General features: G+C 41.7%; 1 protein-coding gene and 1 non-coding gene across 3 annotated transcripts in view; both read right to left on the bottom strand.

Annotated features, from left to right (window-relative positions):
- GABRB1 (gamma-aminobutyric acid type A receptor subunit beta1) overlaps positions 1–22303 on the bottom strand; it is a 426842-nt gene that overhangs the window by 83838 nt on the left and 320701 nt on the right. The gene's annotated exons all lie outside the window — the stretch shown is intronic.
- On the bottom strand, positions 1199–1304 carry LOC139030295 (U6 spliceosomal RNA). The gene has a single exon (XR_011482599.1). It is a non-coding gene; the product is annotated as a U6 spliceosomal RNA (small nuclear RNA).

Genomic DNA, 22303 nt, shown 5'->3' on the forward strand with positions numbered 1-22303 from the left:
TCCATTTTACTCTACTCATTCACTCAGCCGTCATCATTGAAGGAATTCTCTGTGAAAGCCTCTTAGTTGGGCATCTTTTTACTAACAACTAGTACAGGCAAAATCATCTCTTTTCTCTCAAATCACAGGGAAGTTAACTCTCTGCATCGACAAGGATCATGAAATGTTTCAATTCATAAGCTATGAGATGACCATAAACCCAGGGTTGATTTGTTATTTTTATGTCATCAGAGTTCATCGCACTCTGAATATAATTGAAAAGCATGTGACTGTTTTTCTGGATGACATGTCTGCTAGTTCCACAGCTTACACTGCAGTCATAATTTGTTATGATTTCAGGTGGCAACGACTCTAGCACGTATTATCACTGTGACATCAAGAAGGCATTAACATTTATTGAGTACTTGTATGTTGCAGACAGTTCTTTACAGCAACCTCCTGAGGTAAGTATTATTGTCCATATTTCAGAGAAGAAGCAAATGGTGCAGAGTGGAATACTGACAACCTGTCCAGGTAGCAAATCTGGGCTGAAACCCAGTGATGTCTGATTCTTATCCCATGCCTTTTCTACCATGATCCATAGGAGCTGGCCTGTAGGGCTTGTGGTCTTTGTAATAAATTAAGCCCAGATACATTGAAATTATACACAAAAGTTTAAGTTAGTTGAAGAAGTGGGAAAAGGGATAGTTAGGGAGTTTGGGATTGACATGTGGACACACATTTAAAAGGGATAACCAACAAACACCTACTACATAGCACAGAGAACTCTGTTCAGTGACGGGTGGAAGCCTGGATGGGAGGGGAGTCTGGGGAAGAGGATGCATGTGCACCTCTGGCGGCATCCCTCTGTTGTCCACTGGAAACTATCACAGCACTGTTAATTGGCTATGTGAGTGAAAGTCGTTCAGTCATGTCTGACTCTATATCCCATAGATACACAGTCCATGGGATTCTCCAAGCCAGAATATTGGAGTGGTAGCCGGTCCCTTCTCTAGGGGATCTTCCCAACCCGGGGATTGAACCCAAGTCTCCCACACTGCAGGCGGGTTCTTTACCAGCTGAGCTACCAGGGAAGCTCGAGAACAGTGGAGTGGGCAGCCTAGCGCCTCTCCAGCGGATCTTTCCGACCCAGGGATCGAACCGGGGTCTCCTGCATTGCAGGCGGGTTCTTTACCAGCTGATCTACAAATGAGGCCCCCAAGATGTGGAGTGCTTCACGAATGTGCACGTCACCCTTGCGCAGGGGCCATGCTGATCTTCTCTGCACTCTTCCAATTTTAGTATATGTGCTGCGAAGCGAGCACACAAGTAAAACAAGTAATATACAATAACGTGTTTAAAAAAGAAATGTATATTGAAAACCCTCTCTTCAGAAGACTTATATATACTCTTGCCTTAAAACCTCATTTTTACATATATACATATACATATGTACGTGTGTGTGTGTGTGTACGTGTGTGCTTGCTAAGTCCCTTCAGTCACGTCCGACTCTTCGTGATCCTATGGATTACAGCCCACTGGGCTCCTCTGTCCTTGGGATTCTCCAGGCAAGGATACTGGAGCAGGTGGCCACTTCCTTCTCCAAGGGATCATCCTGACCCAGGGATCAAACCTGTGTCTCTTGTGTCTCCTGCATTGGCAGGCAAGTTCTTTATCACCACCACCTGGGAAGCCTAAACATATATATATATATATATATGTATGTAATGCAATCTAGGTTACATAATGTATATATGTAATCTAAGCCCAAGAGGAAAACATTTTAAGTGAAAAGCTAAGAACTGATATAAAGTAATAAGTGAAATATATTTTTTCAAGCATTAAGTTAGGTGAGACCAATGAAGCATATTGCAGTCAGCTTGCAAAAGAGTTTCTTATATTCTGAAAAGTATAGTTTATTATATTCCATCCTTAGCACTTTCATGGACACAAGGTCAGAAGTATTTCTAAAGTCAACAAACAACTTACAGAAGCAAAGATCTGTATATGTGAGAGGATTATAAGGTGTGGGTATTTGCATAAACATATTCTGAAATATTTCATAATTCCAATGAGAGAAATATGTCACAAATACTGAAGTGTCTGAGAGTATCAGAACTGGGATTACAAATCCACCCTCTTTGCTCTATTCCACTTTGAACTTGACTAGAAGTTTGTGTAGCATTCCTAATGAGACAAAGCCATATGTACCATATAAATATATATTTTTTAGATTAGAGTTTGTTGAACCCAGGTTTTACTTTACTTCCTTTCTTTGGCTTCTGCAGCTCTACACTCCATAGTTTTCCGTCTATTTTTCTGGCTGTTCTTTTCTTGTCTCTTTTCTGTTCACATCTTATTCGACCCAGTCATTAAATATTGGAGTTTCTCAGGCCTCCTAAGTCTTCATTCCTTCCTCTGCATCAACTCCTCGTGGAACTTCACCTATGCCTATAGTTCCAATTACCAAAATATTCAAGTGATTCACAAATTTATATCTTCAGGGTAGAGTTCTCTGTGTGATCCAGATCTGTATCATACACCAAGAAATCATAATTAAACGTGATTTCTTCCTTGCCCCCCACTCAGCGTCTAAAGGCTTCCCAGATGGGAAGGATCCGCCTGCAATGCAGGAGCTGCAGGAGACGCAGGTTTGAACCCTGGGTTGGGAAGGTTGCCTGGAGGAGGTCATGGCAACCCTCTCCAGTATTCTTGCTTGGAGAATCCCCATGGGCAGAGGAGCCTGGTGGCCACAGTTCATGGTCCTGGCGGGCTATAGTTGCAAAGAGTTGGACACAACTGAAGTGACTGACCGCTCACGCACATGCACAGAACCTAAAACATTCTCCTTCTTCGCATTTTGGGTGAATGACACCCTCATTTATGGACTAATGCAAGCAAACATCCTTGGAAATCATAAGGATCATTTTTCATTCCTCTCTTTCTCATTCATATTGACTCTCTCACTAAATCCCATCTGTTTTTCCTTCTAATTCTCCCTTGCATCCATGTACTGTTTTCCACTTCCATCCTGATCCAAGCTAGCGTCTTTCTCTCCTTGATCCGTTCTGATAGTCTTCAAAACGGTACACTTCCTTTCTCTACCTGCATCAGTCTGCTTGCAACACTACAGCTAGAGTGATTCTCCAAACACAAATCTTACCATATCAGCCCTCCTTCCCCCCGGTCTAAAATCCACCAGTGATCCACTGTTCCGAGGATAAAGATAAAACCTGTTTTTTAATTTTTTAAGTACAAGATCCTCCAGGGTGAGTCCTCTACCTACATTTCCAGCTTCCACTCATACCATGGTCTTTTCTCTTTTGCTGCTGCAGCCACAATAAATGTACTCTGGGCACCGTGTTTGCCAGGATCCCTCCTGCTAGAGTCTTGAATACGACACTGGGATCCAACCAGTGTCTCCTGCGTTGGCAGGCAGATTCTTTACCACTGAGCCACCAAAGAAACCCTTGATATTTCCTTACTCAGCCTATGAACAATAGACACATCCTCAAGGAAACTCTCTAGACCTTCAAAAGTCCATCCCCCCTCATTTGCCCTCTAATAACATAAAGTACCACTAGCACACAGGCATTTACCAAACACAGCAATAAAAGTTAACTACTGCCCTCTCCCTCCCCTGCCCGGATGCTCCATTATGGAGGGTAGGGGCCCTCTTTACTTTTGCTCACCATGAACGTAAGAGATGTGGGTTTGATCTCTGGGTCAGGAAGATCCCCTGGAGGAGAGTATGACAGCCCACTCCAGTGTACTTACCTGGAGAATCCCATAGAGAAGCCGGGTGGGCTACAGTCCGCAGGGTCACAAAGAATTGGAAACAACTGAAGCGATTTAGCAGGCATGCCTCATGTAGCACAGGGCTGGGTACCACCCAGGGTGCTTCACTTGCTGAATGGATTACTGAAATAATTTACTAGTTAACCAAACCTTTCTGACTGTTTGATACCAACTTTAGAAACTATGTGTGTTTCTAAGAGAAGATATTCGATTTTCAGAGAAGGAAGGAAGTCATGTACTTTGGTAGGATCAGATGTACATTTTAATAATGTAGATAAAAGCTTCACCAGGCACTGAAAGACTATACACACGCTGAGGGTTACACTTAGGAGAATGCTGAGCAACAGGAGCAGGTTGGAGATACTCTACTGACACTTCAGAGGATTTGAAGAATTTTTCAGTCCAACCATGAGAATTAGCACTTATGCTCATGTTCACTGGTGAGTTCAAAGACGTGGAGGCCCGAAGCAGATCAGTAAGTTCAATTTTAACCTGGTTACATAAGATTCTCCGTATGTGAGTGCCCCCAACCCCAACCCAAATTATTAACAATTATCCTTTAGTATTCTCTGGGTCCTCAGGGTGTTTTCAGTAAAAAGGCAGAAAGCCAACTTGTAGTACTCTAACCATATAAAAACCATAAAAACCGTGTAATACTCTAATCATATAACACTAGACAGTGGCACCTGAGTGTGGTAAAAGCTTAGGTTTCCCTCTACACTCAGGTTCATTTCTTTTCTCTTGTTTTACTACTGTTGACCTGCCCCAGAGTAGACAGCAGGGGCCAGAAATAAGGAGAACTGCTGCTGTGAATTGGATGGCCTGATTAATCAGTTGCAGAACTCTGGACCGCTTAGTCAGTTCAGTTCAGTCACTCAGTAGTGTCCAACTCTTTGTGACCCCAAGGACTGCAACACGCCAGGCTTCCTGTCCATCACCAACTCCCGGATCTTGCTCAGACTCATGCAAATTGAGTCGGTGATGCCATCCAACCATCTCATCCTCTGTCATTCCTTTCTCCTCCTGCCTTCAATCTTTCCCAGCATCAGGGTCTTTTCCAATGAGTTGCCTTTTCACATAGGTGGGCAAAGGATTGGAGCTTTGGCATCAGTCCTTCAAATGAATATTCAGGGTCGATTTCCTTGAGGATGGACTGGTTGGATCTCCTTGCTGCCCAAGGCACTCCCAAGAGTCTTCCCCAACCCCAGAGTTCAAAAGCATCAATTCATGGGTACTCAGCTTTCTTTATGGTCCAACTCTCATGTCCATACATGGTTACTGGAAAAATCAGCTTTGATAGATGAACCTTTGTCAGCAAAGTAATGTCTCTGCTTTTTAATATGCTGTCTAGGTCGCTTGTAGCTTTTCTTCCAAGGAACAAGCATCTTTTAATTTCATGGCTGCAGTCACCAACTGCAGTGATTTTGGAGCCCAAGAAAATAATCTATCACTCTTTCCATTCTTTCCCCATCTATTTGCCATGAAGTGACGGGACTGGATGCCATGATCTTAGTTTTTTGAATGTTGAGTTTTAAGCCAGCGTTTTTCACTCTCCTCTTTCACTTTCATCAAGTGGCTCTTTAGTTCCTCTTTGCTTTCTGTCATAAGAGTGGTGTCATCTGCATATCTGAGGTTACTGATATTTCTCCTGGCAATCTTGCTTCCATCTTTTGCTTCATCCAGTCCAGCATTTCGCATGATGTACTCCGCATACAAATTAAATAAGCAAGGTGACAATATACAGCCTTGATGTACTCCTTTCCCAATTTGGAGCCAATTCATTGTTCCATGTCTGGTTTTAACTTTTGCTTCTTGACTTGCAGGCAGATTTCTCAGGAGGCAGGTAAGGTGATCTGGTATTTCCATCTCTTGAAGAATTTTTTCAGTTTGTTGTGACCCACACAGTCAAATGCTTTAGTGTAGTCAGTGAAGCACAAATAAATGTTTTTCTGGAATTCTCTTGCTTTTTCTATGATCCGACAGATGTTGGCAATTTGATCTCTGGTTCCTCTGCCTTTTCTAAATCCAGCTTGAACTTCTGGAAGTTCTCAGTTCAGGTGCTGTTGAAGCCAGGCTTGGAGAATTTTGAGCACTACTTTGCTAGCGTGTAAGATGAGTGCATTTGTGCGGTAGTCTGAACATTCTTTGGCATTGCTTTTCTTTAGGACTGGAATGAAAATTGACCTTTTCCAGTCCTGTGGCCACTGCTGAGGTTTTCAAATTTGCTGGCATATTGAGTGCAGCACTTTCTCAGCAGCATCTTTTAGGATTTTAAATAGCTCAGCTGGAATTCCATCACCCCCACTAACTTGGTTCGTAGTGATGCTTCCTAAGGCTCATTTGATGTAACACTCCAGGAAGTTTGGCTCTAGGTGAGTGATCACACTATCATATTATCTGGGTCATTAAGATCTTTGTTGTATCGTTCTTCTGTGTATTCTGGGCTTCCCTTGTGGCTCAGCTGGTAAAGAATCTGCCTGCAGTGCAGGAGACCTGGGTTCGATCTCTGGGTTGGGAAGATCCACTGGAGAAGGGAGAGGCTATACACTCCAGTATTCTGGCCTGGAGAATCCCATGGACTATACAGTCCATGGGGTCGCAAAGAGTCAGACATGACTGAGCGGCTTTCACTTTCTGTGTATTCTTGCCACCTCTTCTTAATATCTTCTGCTTCTATTAGGTCCATACCATTTCTGTTCCTTTATTGTGCCCATCTTTGCATGAAATGTTCCTGTGGTATCTCAAATTTTCCTGAAGAGATCTCTAGTCTTTCCCGTTCTATTGTTTTCCTCTATTTCTTTGTATTGATCACTGAGGAAACTTTCTTACCTCTCTTTACTATTCTTTGAAAATCTGCATTCAGATGCATATATCCTTCCTTTTCTCCTTTGCCTTTAGCTTCTCTTCTTTTCTCAGCTATTTGTAAGGCCTCCTCAGACAACCTGAGAAAGAAACCTGCATTTCTTTTTCTTGGAAATGGTTTTGATTATAGCCTCCTGTAAAATGTTTTGAACCTCTGTCCATAGTTCTTCAGGCACTCTATCTATCAGATTTAATCCCTTGAATCTATTTGTCACTTCCACTGTATAATCAATCATAAGAGATTTGCTTTAGGTCATACCTGAATGGTTTTCTCTACTTTCTCTAAGTCTGATTTTTGCAATAAGGAATTCATGATCGGAGCCAAAGTCAGCTTCTGGTCTTGTTTTTGCTGACTCTATAGAGCTTCCTCATCTTTGGCTGCAAAGAATATAATCAATCTGATTTTGGTATTGACCATCTGGTGATGTCCACGTGTTGAGTCATCTCTTGTGTTATTGGAACAGGGTGTTTACTATGACCAGGGTGTTCTCTCGGTCGTACTCCAAGGCCAAACTTGTCTGTTACTCTAGGTATCTCTTGACTTCCTAATTTGCATTCTAGTCTCCTATGATGAAAAGGACATCTTTTTTTGGGTGTTAGTTCTAGAAGGTTGTTTAGGTCTTCATAGAACTGCAGTTTCTTCAGCATTACTGGTCGGGGCATAGACTTGGATTACTGTGATATTGAATGGTTTGCCTTGGAAATGAACAGAGATCATTCTGTTGTTTTTGAGATTGCATTCAAGTCCGACATTTTGCACTCTTTTGTTGACTATGAGGGCCACTCCATTTCTTCTAAGGGATTCTTGCCCACAGTAGTAGATATAACGGTCCTCTGAATTCCATTCACCCATTTTGGTCCATTTTAGTTCGCTGATTCCCAAAATGTCGATGTTCACTCTTGCTGTCTCCTGCTTGACCAGTTCCAGTTTGCCTTGATTCACGGACCTAACATTCCAGGTTCCTGTGCGATATTGCTCTTCACAGCACTGGACTTTACTTCCATCACCGTCACACCCAGAACTGGGCGTTGTTTTTGCATTGGCTCAGCCTCTTCATTCTTTCTGGAGGTATTTCTCCACTCTTCTCTCATTGCATAGTAGACACTTACCAGCCTGGGGAATTCATCTTTCAGTGTCATATCTTTTTGCCTTTTCATATGGTTTTTGGGATTCTCAAGGCTGAGTGGTTTTTCATTCCCTTCTTCAGTGGACCATGTTTTGTCAGAACTTTCCACCATGACCCATCTGTCTTGGTTGGCCCCACATGGCATGACTCATGTGAAGTGAAGTGAAGTGAAGTCGCTCAGTAGTGTCCAACACTTTGTGACCCCATGGACTATAGCCTGCCAGGCTCCTCCATCCATGGGATTTTCCAGGCAAGAGTACTGGAGTGGGTCGTTTCATTGAATTAGACAAGGCTGTGATCCACGTAATCAGTTTGGTTAGTTTTCTGTAATTGTGGTTTTCATTCTGCCCTCTGATGGAGAAGGATAAGAGGCTCATGGAAGCCTGGCACATCAGCCAGGCTGATGGGAGGGCCTGGCCGCAGGGGAATCTGGTTCTTGCTCTGATGGGTAGGACCATGCTCAGTAAATCTTTAATTCAATTTTCTATTGATGGGTGGTACTCTGTTCCTTTCTTGTAGTTTGACTTGAGGCCAAACTGCGGTAGGAGTAATGGTGGTAATGGCGACCTCCTTCAAAATGACTTATGCCAGCATGCTGTGCCTCCAAGGACTGTTGTATTCAGTGCCCCTGACCCCAGGCGGGGCACTGTCAGCCCGGGCCTCCACCGGAGACTCCGGGACACTCACAGGCAAGGCTGGGGCGGCCTCTGTGGTCACTGCTCCTTTCTCCTGGGTCCCGTGTGCTCTCCCAGAGTCTGTCTCCCCAGCCCTGTGGACCTTCTGTAAGCAAACCCCACTGGCCTCCAAAGTCAGGTTCCCGGGGGGTTCTCAGTCCCTTTCTTGAGTCCAGGTTGGGAATGCTGTTGTGAGCCCTAGAACTTTCGCAATAGTGGGAGAACTCCTTTGGTAGAATTGTTCCCCAGTTTGGGGGTCATCTGCTTAGGGGCTCGTGGCGGGACTAACGACCTCCTCCAAGAGCACTTAGGCCACGCGCCACGCCCCCGAGGCCTGCTGCAGCCGGAGCCCCATCCCCACAGCAGGCCGCTGCTGACCCGCACCTCCGCAGGAGACCCACAAACACGCAAAGGCAGGCGCGGCTCCGGCTCCGAGGGGCTCCTGGTGCACACAGGTTTTCTTTGAGCCCCTTGAGTGTCTCTGGAAGGTATGGGTTCGATTCTAAACACTGTTTTGCCCCTCCTACTGTCTTGCTGGGGCTTCGGCTTTGTCCCTGGACGTGGGATATCTTTTTTGGGTGGGAAGAAAATGGCAACCCACTCCAGTATTCTTGCCTGGAAAATCCCACAGACGGAGGAGCCTGGTCGGCTGCAGTCCAGGGGGGTCACAAAGAGCCAGACATGACTGAGCGACTTCTTTCCTTTCCTTTCCAACATTCTCCTGTCAATGGTTGTTCAGTGGTTAGTTACAATTTTGGGGTTCTCACAGGAGAAGATGAACACATGTCTTTCTACTCTGCCATCTTTTCTTAGGTCAACTGAATCTCTGCAGAAACATTTTGGAAATGAAGCATGTGAATCTCCTAAGCCCATTTAGAAATGGAGAAGCCCTCGCATTTCTTGACAGCTCACACTGGGTGTTACCCTTTGGTGTCTCAAATCCCGCATTAGAGGATTGTGTTAATGATTCTAGAGGCCCTTAGTTAACCTTCAAATTCCCTGATTCTTCACCAAGGATTTTTTTTTTTAATTTATGCCTTACACTGCCAAACAAAGTGCTTTAGTTATTTAATCTAAACCAACAACCCCTATAAGACTGTGAATCTATATTATATAGAGGTGAAAAACACTAGCTTTTGAATCAGAAAGACCTGGGTTCAAAACCTTTGGCATTAATGAGCTGTGTAATTTTAAGCAAGTTACTTTTAAGCTTATGAATCTTTGTTACTACCTCTAGAAGCTAGTGACGCTTCTTTCTTCATGGAGATATTGTGAGGATAATAGGAAATACGTAATACGTAATACATGTGAAACACAACACTTGGTACAGAGCCGGCCTACAATGAAGCACTGATGTATTTACAACTTTTATTTAAAAGAGATAGTACTTACGGCTCCTCTGACCCTATGTTTGCTCTCCAGTAAGATAGACTTCATTTTCTGGTATCCAGAGCTGTGTTAGGCTGCAAGTTTCTGAGCCTCGTTTTGTACCCAGAGTCTGTCAGTCATTCTCAGCCATTCTCTGAATCAGAGCAGCTGACAGAATCTTCAGTGAGGTCATTATTTTTAGTTTTGGAACCGTTAGAGAGTCTGCAGGGGATTTTCCACGGCACTCAACAAATTAGCAAAGGTCATCAACACAAACCCACTTACTGAATTCATTGGCTCGAAATCCTATCAAACAGTGCTGTTGTATTAAAATAAAGCGCTTTCTACTCGCAGTATTTCCATAAAAAAATGAAGCTAAATTATTTTTAGATTGGCTCTATTGTTGCTACATTTTAAAGTCACAAATTTTGATGGCAAGTCAACTCATCTCCTATCTGTAACCGCCTCACCATGTGATCATGTGATTATTTCAGTCTAAAATTCCCTCACTTTTCCTCTCTGTCCATCCAAGTCTGAAGTCCCATTTCCTTTAGTAAGCCATTCCTAAATTATTTAATTCCTGGTCTCGGGTCTGCTTTGCTCTTGACCCAGAACAGGACATTTATATAAATGTGTGTGTGTGTGTGTATATACTATATATATATATATATATATATATATATATATATATTATATATCTTTTTCTAAGTGTGGTTTTGACTTTATTTGGCTCTGTACAAGGCATTAAACATAACATAAACATAACATTAACATACCATACATAACATACATAACATTAACATAACATAACAAACATAAACATAACATTAAACATAAACATAAACAAGGCTTTGCTCTTGACCCAGAACAGGACATTTATATAAATGTGTGTGTCTGTGTGTGTGTATATATATATATATATATATATATTATATATCTTTATCTAAGTGTGGTTTTGACTTTATTTGGCTCTATACAAGGCATTAAACTTAATTCGTCTGTTCCATTTTCACAGATGCTCTTAATGACACTAAACTCTGCTTAGTTGATTAACTAGCTTGTGAAGCATCCATCAACCAGTACGACAGACTAAACACACCGACAGCTCTTGACAAATAGTATATAGACCATAAGCTCCCTGCTCTCCATATCACATAAACATGTTACGGAAGAAATACTACGGAGTCGGGTAATCGATCCATTCTTCCACATGCCCTAAACGATGCCTTTGAATCAAGCCACACCACATGACTGCTGGATCCTTTAGCAGCATCATTTTAAATATAATAGAATTGCCTTACTGAGTTGTACTTTGTTGTTACGCCAGCAGACCACACTGATGTATTGCATAAGAAAAAACTAGATAAATCTCTGAGCCTCTGTTCTGAATATCTACTGGAGAAATACTACAGAATAGTAAATTAGGTTTGGTTTTATGGACAATTTGCAATTTATAAGTTGATTGTGTTTCTTTGCTTTGGCCATTAAAAACCTTACCTATAAATTTGGGGTTCATTTCTCTCAACTGTATGGTCCACCTCAGTAACAAGTTTTGCTTCATTAGTTTCCCACCCGTAGTTTCCCAGACCATAGTCCTGGTCACCACAGCTGTTCACTCTAATCCTTTTACACCAAAAATGTGTTCTCTTAAGTGCCTTATATCTTTAGTGGAATAAGGTGGAGATTAAAAATAAATTCTTGATCTGTTCCTCTAGGGAATTATAGCAATTTTAACTTACAGATGATTATCTTTCAATTATTTCCTGACTTGTATTTTTCTTTCATTGTTTTATGTCTCCATAACTTGGTTTTAATCCCGTTTATAATCTTAAAACTCCCCTAACCCCACCACACACTGGCACCATAGCATATGCTCATCGAATCTTTAAATCAGACTTCTGGATAAAGTTCTGCTTCTAGGTAACTAGCTGTGTGATCTCGACCTTAATGTCATTGAGACTTGCGGAATTTCATTCTCTTCATCTGTATCTGACAGAATTGGCCTGAAATAATCTTCAATGCCCTCTTCTAGTCCTAAGATTCTGTCACAATTGCATGCATGAGTTTCTGACACAAGATATTTTAAGACAGATCTGACTTAGTAAACTACTCACAGATATGCATATGACCAAGTGACCTATTTATTGCAGAAGATGTCCATAAAGAGAAGGGCTCTGTCTAAGGGAGATTTACTCACTTTTTCATTAACAAAGAAGAGGACACTTCCAGACACTTTGGTTCAGAATCTAAGCTGGAAGAACAATTACAAATGGGTAATAAAAATGATTTAGAAGGCCTAGGCCTTTTTAATTCTGTAGTTTCACACCTAGAAAGTGCAGATTCCAGTTCTTTTAGTAGAAAAGAGGCAGGGGGATGTTGCAGAGGGACCCTAAATGGAGACTCAGGTTCAAGTTCAACATTGGTCACTAATTAAAGAAACAGTGCATTGCCTATCTCTGTGCCCTTGATTTTTCAGTAATGAAAAGAGAAAAATTATCTGCCCATACCTGCAAGATGATTTGTGAGGGTCAAGCAAGACAATGCTAGATAACCCCTTTCAATAAGTACAAAATGCTATATTCATTTGTATATGTGTGAATGGCCATGAGGCAAGAGATGACCTCTGATGACTCAGTGAGTATTTTTGGATTGCTTTTATGGCTAAACTGGATGATTTTGCAAAGTTGGTGGTTAAGATAGCTGAGCCAATCTCAGATTCTCGGTGTTTCCCAAATTTGTGAATGACTCAACAACATATAAATCTCTCCGCTTCCCAATGCAACTTCACTGGAGTTGAGGACAAAGTCTTATCAAGATATAAGCACCACAAGGTCTGGGTCCGTGTTTATTTTGTTCATTGGACATAAAAGATCAAGTCAAATGTCTGTTGATTACACGGAAGGGAAGCTGGATGAATGATGAGGTACCCTCCATGGCTGAATGTCTTGCTCCTTTCCTATGTCAGTTAGGGCACAGGATTCCAGGTTGTGTTTCAGAAAACTTATACATAGTGAGACACAGGATTCTGAGATCACTTTGAAATGCCAGTGTTTGTTCATTTGTTGTCAACTTGACATCATAACACCAAGTATCATAGAAGAGAAGCTAGAACAATTTCCCCAGAATCTTCTTATCCAGGTTAGAGTTTACCAAAGAGAGGCATTCGTGTCAGTACTGGAAGACGGAGGAGGAGAGACCATTATTTTCTGGGGACAATTGCTGCTAGATTCATGGGTAGATGTGAGATTCAGTGACTTGCTGAGGAGCTCTTGAGTACCTCTACTTTGATAAAGAGTCAGAGATAATTGGTGGGGTCGTCCTAGAGAGACTGAGTCTTGCAACACATTCTTTTGCTTGGGTGCTCCAGGCTGAAGTTGCTGCAGTTGATATTTTTCACCTTAGCTCACCAGCTTTTCCAGTCTTCTTGTATGCTCTTAGTTCTCTATGTTAAAACCTATGTTATCTTAATACATTGGATAGCTCTTGTGTTTTCTTGATAGAAACTTGACTAGAAATAGAATCTCAAATGTTAAATTTGAGAATGGTGGCTCAGACAGTAAAGAAGTAAAGCCTACAATGTGGGAAACCCAGGTTCAATCCCTGGGTTGGGAAGATCTCCTGGAGAAGGAAATGGCAACCCACTCCAGTACTCTTGCCTGGAAAATCCCATGGACAGAAGAGCCTGGTAGGCTACAGTCCATGCGGTCATCACAAAGAGTCAGACACGAATGTGAATGAGTGACTTCACTTTCACTTTCAAGCTTCAACTAAGTGCATTTATATACATAGTTAGCACCTTGGGGGAAACCATGAGTTTTTTTTAACAAGGCATCTAGGTGTTATTTGGGCTTTCCTGGTGGCTCTAGTAAAGAATCTAGCTGCCAGTGGAGGAGATGCAAGAGATGTGGGTTCAATCCCTGGGTGGGGAAGATCCTCTGGAGTAGGAAGTGGCAATCCACTCCAGTATTCTTGCCTGGGAAAGCCCATGGACATAGGAGCCTGGTGGGCTATAATAGTCCATGGGGCTGCAAAGAGTCGGACATGACTGAGCAACTGAACACTAGGCATTATTTAGTAAACAATTGTTCTTCAACATTCAGCAATACCTTTGAGGCCTAAGAAAGTTATGAAGTTTTCCAAAGTGTTTTATTTTGCTCTCTTAGAAGAACTCGGTTCAAAAGGGCACAATTTCCCATAGTGAAAAAACAGATTGTCAACTCATATTGCCCTTAATTTAGTCTGGACTTGGTTGCTTTTTAGCCCTGCATATTTAGCAAATTCATTTAACTTCTCCTGGGCTTGGTGACTGTGTCACCATGACAGGAGTCATGACATCTATCTTATATTTCTTGAGACCCCTTCAGAATGGCATTCAGGCATCTGTACAAATGCTACTTTAGGAATGTAGTCTTTGGGGGACTCAAATGAAAATGTATGAAAGCATTGTGTATATATGTCATTATTCTCTAGACTAATATTCATATACTAGTTGAATGCAAATAAGAATGGAGATTGATAAAAGTTCAATAAAAGTAACTTGCAGAGAACTAAAGCATTTCTACTACGCCTGAGTGTAAACATGGCGATCATATGCACACCCACCTCTGGGAAATTTAACCCAATGTGGTTGTCAACAAACGAGGCAGTGACTGAGAGAGGGTGTCATATTGTGGGGCTGAGACTCCATGGAACAACTGAGAAAGTCTGTATCGCTTCAGCATATGATGGTTTTCAGACCCATAGAATGGAGGTGCAAGCTGCTCTCCACTCAACAGGTCATTGCTGTAGTCATACTTGCTCTTGAGTATTGGGAAGGAATACATCAAATCAGCTTCCCAAAACCAATGAGATAACTTTTAATTTTCCATCCTTACTGGTAATTATGCTATCCTGAAGTTATTGAATGATCATGGTTAGGATTTCACACATGTGATTTATTAAAAGTTCAGTTCAGTCGCTCAGTCATGTCTGACCATTTGTGACCCCATAAACTGAAGCACGCCAGGCCTCCCTGTCCATCACCAAATCCCGGAGTCCACCCAAACCCATGTCTATCAAGTCAGTGATGCCATCCAGCCATCTCATCCTCTGTTGTCCCCTTCTCCTCCTGCCCCCAATCCCTCCCAGCATCAGACTCTTTTCCAATGAGTCAATTCTTCACATGAGGTGGTCAAAGTATTGGGGTTTCAGCTTCAGCATCAGTCCTTCCAATGAACACCCAGGACTGATCTCCTTTAGGAGGGACTTGTTGGATCTCCTTGCAGTCCAAGGGACTCTCAAGAGTCTTCTCCAACACCACAGTTCAAAAGCATCAATTCTTCCGTGCTCAGCTTTCATCACAGTCCAACTCTCACATCCATACATGACCACTGGAAAAACCATAGCCTTGACTAGATGGACCTTTGTTGGCAAAGTAATGTCCCTGCTTTTTAATATGCTGTCTAGGTTGGTCATAACTTTCCTTCCAAGGAGTAAGCATCTTTTAATTTCATGGCTGCAATCACCATCTGCAGTGATTTTGGAGCTTCCCGAAAAAATAAAGTCTGACACTGTTTCCACTGTTTCCCCATCTATTTGCCATGAAGTGATGGGACCAGATGCCATGATCTTAGTTTTCTGAATGTTAAGCTTTAAGCCAATTTTTTCACTCTCCTCTTTCACTTTCATCAAGAGGCTTTTTAGTTTCTCTTCACTTTCTGCCATAAGGGTGGTGGTGTCTGCATATCTGAGATTATTGATATTTCTCCTGGCAATCTTGATTCCAGTTTGTGCTTCTTCCAGTCCAGAGTTTCTCATGATGTACTCTGCATATTATTAAAACTGGACCCTGTTAATTCATTGCAAAGAGGCAAGACAGGGCAATGGACAAGAGCCAGGGGAAGACAGGAGCCCATGGTTGGTAATGGCTGAGTGTCTGTTGGCATTGAACATATCTTTCAACACCTGTGCCTATGAAATGTAGATACACTCTGGTTTATTTTTCCTTGTGCTGACATTATTGGATGTGCATAACTCCTGATCCACAAACAGCACATGTATGTGTCTGCCTCTCTTCACATGCCTCTCCATCCCTCCACCCCATCTTTCTCTTCTTTAGCATACTTGTCACAGCATATCATACTCCTGCATTATATTTTATATCAGTGACTTTGTTTTGATTTTTTCTGCATCCTTCTATAATCTATTGTAAGGGACATCTGGAGAGAGACTTTGTTCTGCCTGGGTTAGTTGATGAAAGTGTGTGGGTGAATAAACATTTGAATTATTAACCTAGTTTTTTTGATGTTCTGCTTGATTCCTCAAACATTTAGGTAAAAACTGTTAAACCAACAAAAAGACATTTTCGGAAAGTTTGCCCGTGGTTGGGCCACCCCTTTATTCACTGAAGGAAACGGAGACTCTACCCACAGCTGTGCTGGGGCCACAGGCTCTCAAAAGCAGCAGATGATGGAAGTTTCCCTCCTGAGAATCAGGGAGAGGAACTGTGGGCCAAACTCTTTCCACATCACTTCCTTGTCTGTAAAGCAGGCTGATAAATCATCTGTATGGTGCTTCATGGTTCACACAAAAGAATGTTCAAAAATGTTCTGTTCAGCAATGAGGGGCACAGGAGTATGCTGAAACCGGTAGCTGTGTTTAAACTGCCAATGTCAGAGACAGCAGTGCCCACAGAGCATTTTCAAGTGATCCCAACTTAATCTAAAAGGAATTGAGTCATTGGACTATGAATCTGACAAAAAAATGCATTGGACTTTGATGCTAAGTTAGAATAGTAACAGAATGTTGCTGGTGAATGATCTAGTTTTTATTAATAATCTAAAACTCCCGAGAATGGCATTCATTTTCATGCATTTATACAAATGCTACTTTAGGAATGAGCCTTGGGGGACTATGATACAGCCTTCTTGCCATCCTGGAAAACCGACAGTGTCAGGAATGGTATGTGGACAATAAGCACTTGGATATGATGAAAGAATCAGAAACCTCTAAGAACCTAGAAGGAGACAAGTAGAGGCAACAGGAGTGGGACCTGCAGTTGCTCCCAGCCCTCTGTCGTTAGTCAGCTCAAGAGGAGAGGAGAAGAGAGCTTTGATTGGCTAGTGATGCACAAAATCAGCTTTTAAGGTGGAAACCAAGAGGTGGGAGAAAATGGTTGTAAATGAAGAAGGGAAAGTGATGATGACTTTGATAACAGCAGTGATAACAGAGTGATGACAAATGTGACAAAACCGAAGAAGAGTATTTACAACTGATACAAAAGGTGAGCAGTTCAGAATTCTCCGAGAGCAAATAGCTGATTGCTCTGTACCTTGATGGAGGTTGTGACTACTCTTTACTCAGTAGTAAAACTACACTAAGCCCTGTACCAAGCACTTTACACATAAGGCCACGTTCTCTCCTATCCTCCTTTTCATATACTGCATTTAGATTTTCACTCCCAGCCCTTCATGATGCCAAATGCAATAGTCCATTCTTAGTTCTTAGTTAGCTTGTTTTATCATGTGTATTTGACTCTGATGATCACCTCGTTTTTTCTAGAATACTTTTTACTTCGATTGCTGAACACTCTTCTCTCTTAGGCTTCCTCCTGCCTCATTGATCACCCCTCTTAGTCTCCTTTAGTGATGTGATTCTCCCGCTTACTAGATGTGAACATGGACAAATTAGGTAATGCCACTGTGATTTAGTTTCCTCATTGGCAAAATGGGTACAATGATAGTAGCTAATGAAGGAGTCATTGTTGAGATTAAATGAATTATTATATGCAATGTATTTGCACATAGTAATTGCCATACCTGTGTTTCTATCATTTTTCTAAACTCTAAGTATTAACTTGGCCAAGGGTCAGCACTTGGATCTCTTCTCTAGCTACACTAATTACCTTGGTGATATCATCTAGATGCATGGCTTTAAATACATCTAGAAGCTCATGAATTATAAATTTACATTTCCAGATAGGACATCTACCCTAAACTTTCAGTTCAGTTTTCAGTTCAACTTTCAGTTCCACGCTGAACTTCTCAGTTCAGTCAGTCAGTTGTGTTCAGCTCTTTGTGACCCCATAGACTGCAGCACGCCAGGCCTCCTGTCCATCACCAACTCCCAGAGCTTACTCAAACTCATGCCCATCGAGTCGGTGATGCCATCCAACCATCTCATCCCTCTGTTGTCCCCTTCTCCTCCTGCCCCCAATCCCTCCCAGCATCAGGGGCTTTTCCAATGAGTCAGCTCTTCGCATCAGGTGGCCAAAGTATTGGAGTTTCAGTTTCAGCATCAGTCCTTCCAATGAACACACAGGACTGATCTCCTTTAGGATGGATTGGTTGGATCTCCTTGCAGTCCAAGGGACCCTCAAGAGTCTTCTCCAACACCACAGTTTAAAAGCATCAGTTCTTCGGTGCTCAGCTTTCTTTATAGTCCAACTCTCGCATCCATACATTACTATTGGAAAAACCAAAGCTTCGACTAGACAGACTTTTGTTGGCAAAGCAATGTCTCTGCTTTTTAATATGCTGTCTAGGTTGGTCATAACTTTTCTTCCAAGGAGTAAACGTCTTTTAATTTCATGGCTGTAGTCACCATCTTCAGTGATTTTGGAGCCCCCAAAAATGAGTCTGTCACTGTTTCCACTGTTTCCCCATCTATTTGCCATGAAGTGATGGGACCAGATGCCATGATCTTAGTTTTCTGAATGTTGAGCTTTAAGCCAATTTTTTCACTCTCCTCTTTCACTTTCATCAAGAAAGTTTAGTTTTTCACTTTCTGCCATAAGGGTGGTGTCATGTGCACACCTGAGGTTATTGGTATTTCTCCCGGCAGTCTTGATTCCAGCTTGTGCCTCTTCCAGCCCAGCGTTTCTCATGATGTACTCTGCATATAAGTTAAATAAGCCCGGTGACAATATATAGCCTTGACATAATCCTTTCCCAATTTGGAACCAGTCTGTTGTTCCATGTCCAGTTGTAAGTATTGCTTCCTGACCTGCATGCAGATTTCTCAGGAGGCAGGTCAGGTGGTCTGGTATTCCCATCTCTAAGAATTTTCCACAGTTTGTTGTGGTCCACGCAGTCAAAGGCTTTGGCATAGTCAGTAAAGCAAAAGTAGATATTTTTCTGGAACTCTGTTGCTTTTTCGATGATCCAGTGGATGTTGGCAATTTGATCTCTGGTTCCTCTGCCTTTTCTAAATCCAGCTTGAACACCTGGAAGTTCACGGTTCACGTACTGTTGAAGCCTGGCTTGGAGAATTTTGAGCATTACTTTGCTAGCATGTGAGATGACTGCAATTGTGAGGTAGCTTGAGCATTCTTTGGCATTGCCTTTCTTTGGGATTGGAATGAAAACAGGTCTAACTTAACTATAGAAAATTCCCTGGAAAACAATGTATTATTTATAGAGTTGAAATGCTAATTTTTATTTATATAATGTGTTACCTTATCACCTGAAAATAAAGTAAGTATAGTGTCCAGACATGAGGCAGGAGCCGTTCTACAGACATCTGCCCTTGTAAAGTCACACGTGGAGAACCGTGTCCTTTCCTGTGTGCATGCATGCTAATTCTTGTCCGACTCTTTGTGACCCCATGATCTGTAGTCCAGCAGGCTTCTCTGTCCATGGGGATCTCCAGGGAAGATTCTCCAAGGGAATCTTCCCAACCCAGGGATCAAACCCACATGTAATGCCATATAAAGATAATTTGCTTCAGAGAAGGAGACCAAGATATCTGGGAAGAAAATTTTAGGGAGGCATAATAACCATTTCTGAATGTTTTAAATGCTATCATAAAAGAGAAATCTTATGTTTGGTGTTTTCCAGTGTGTTAGTCAGGATTCTCCAGAGAAAAGGAACTGATGGGATATATAGAGTAAACAAGATTTATTATAAGAATTGGCTCCTATTATGATGGAAGCTGATAAGCCATAAATCTGCAATGAGTCACAAACTAAAGAGCTGATACAGTTCAGGTTTGAAGGCCAGTAGCCTTGAGACTCAGGAGGAGTGGATGCTCCAATCTGAGTCTGAAAGCAGGAAAGAACTGGCAGTTCCAATGCAAAGACAGGCATGAGGAAGTCTCTCTTACTTGGTAGTGGGTCAGTCTTTTCCTTTTAATTCAGGCATTTGGCTGACTGGGTGAGGCCCACCCACATTGGGGGGCAGGCTATTCAGTATACCAACTTAAATGCTAATCTCATCCAAAATCACCCTCACAGGAACACACAGAACAATGCCTGACCAATACCAGGGTGTCCTGTGGCCCAGCCAATTTGAAGTATAAAATGAATCATCACTGCAGAAAGCAGGAATAGAAGGAACATACCTCAACATAATAAAAGCTATATATGACAAACCCACAGCAAGCATCACCCTCAATGGTGAAAAATTGAAAGCATTTCCCCTAAAATCAGGAATAAGACAAGGGTGCCCACTCTCACCATTACTATTCAACATAGTTTTGGAAGTGTTGGCCACAGCAATCAGGGCAGAAAAAGAAGTAAAAGGAATCCAGATAGGAAAAGAAGAAGTGAAACTCTCTCTGTTTGCAGATGACATGATCCTCTACATAGAAGACCCTAAAGACTCTACCAGAAAATTACTAGAGCTAATCAACAAATATAGTAGAGTTGCAGGATATAAAATTAACACACAGAAATCTCTTGCATTCTTATACACTAACAATGAGAAAACAGAAAGAGAAATTAAGGAAACAATACCATTCACCATTGCAACAAAAAGAATAAAATACTTAGGAGTATATCTACCTAAAGAAACAAAAGACTTATACATAGAAAACTATAAATCACTGATGAAAGAAATCAAAGAGGACACAAACAGATGGAGAGATATACCGTGTTCATGGATTGAAAGAATCAATATTGTCAAAATGGCTATACTACCCAAAGCAATCTATAGAGTCAATGCAATCCCTATCAAGCTACCAACGGTATTTTTCACAGAACTAGAACAAATAATTTCACAATTTGTATGGAAATACAGAAAACCTCGAATAGCCAAAGTAATCTTGAGAAAGAAGAATGGAACTGGAGGAATCAACCTGCCTGACTTCAGACTATACTACAAAGCCACAGTCATCAAGACAGTATGGTATTGGCACAAAGACAGAAATATAGATCAATGGAACAGAATAGAAAGCCCAGAGATAAATCCACGAACCTATGGTCACCTTATCTTCAACAAAGAAGGCAAGGATATACAATGGAAAAAAGACAACCTCTTTAACAGGTGGTGTTGGGAAAACTGGTCAACCACTTGTAAAAGAATGAAACTAGAACACTTTCTAACACCATACACAAAAATAAACTCAAAATGGATTAAAGATCTAAATGTAAGACCAGAAACTGTAAAACTCCTAGAGGAGAACATAGGCAAAACACTCTCTGACATAAATCACAGCAGGATCCTCTATGACCCACCTCCCAGAATATTATAAACAAAAGCAAAAATAAACAAATGGGACCTAATGAAACTTAAAAGCTTTTGCACAACAAAGGAAACTATAAGCAAGGTGAAAAGACAGCCCTCAGATTGGGAGAAAATAATAGCAAACGAAGCAACAGACAAAGGATTAATCTCAAAAATATACAAGCAACTCCTCCAGCTCAACTCCAGAAAAATAAATGAACCAATCAAAAAATGGGCCAAAGAATTAAACAGACATTTCTCCAAGGAAGACATACAGATGGCTAACAAACACATGAAAAGATGCTCAACATCACTCATTATCAGAGAAATGCAAATCAAAACCACAATGAGGTACCATTACATGCCAGTCACGATGGCTGCTATCCAAAAATCTACAAGCAATAAATGCTGGAGAGGGTGTGGAGAAAAGGGAACCCTCTTACACTGTTGGTGGGAATGCAAACTAGTACAGACGCTATGGAGAACAGTGTGGAGATTTCTTAAAAAACTGGAAATAGAACTGCCATATGACCCAGCAATCCCACTTCTGGGCATACACACCAAGGAAACCAGATCTGAAAGAGACACGTGCACCCCAATGTTCATCACAGCACTGTTTATAATAGCCAGGACATGGAAGCAACCTATTTGCCCATCAGCAGACGAATGGATAAGGAAGCTGTGGTACATATACACCATGGAATATTACTCAGTCATTAAAAAGAATTCATTTGAATCAGTTCTAATGAGATGGATGAAACTGGAGCCCATTATACAGAGTGAAGTAAGCCAGAAAGATAAAGACCATTACAGTATACTAACACATATATATGGAATTTAGAAAGATGGTAATGATAACCCTATATGCAAAACAAAAAGAGACACAGATGTATAGAACAGACTTTTGGACTCTGTGGGAAAAGGCGAGGGTGGGATGTTTCGAGAGAACAGCATTGAAACATGTATATTATCTAGGGTGAAACAGATCACCAGCCCAGGTTGGATGCATGAGACAAGTGCTCGGACCTGGTGCACTGGGAAGAATCAGAGGGATCGGGTGGAGAGGGAGGTGGGA

Source organism: Odocoileus virginianus, chromosome 21 (assembly GCF_023699985.2).
Source record: "Odocoileus virginianus isolate 20LAN1187 ecotype Illinois chromosome 21, Ovbor_1.2, whole genome shotgun sequence".
In the NCBI taxonomy this organism is placed as follows: Eukaryota; Metazoa; Chordata; class Mammalia; order Artiodactyla; family Cervidae; genus Odocoileus; species Odocoileus virginianus.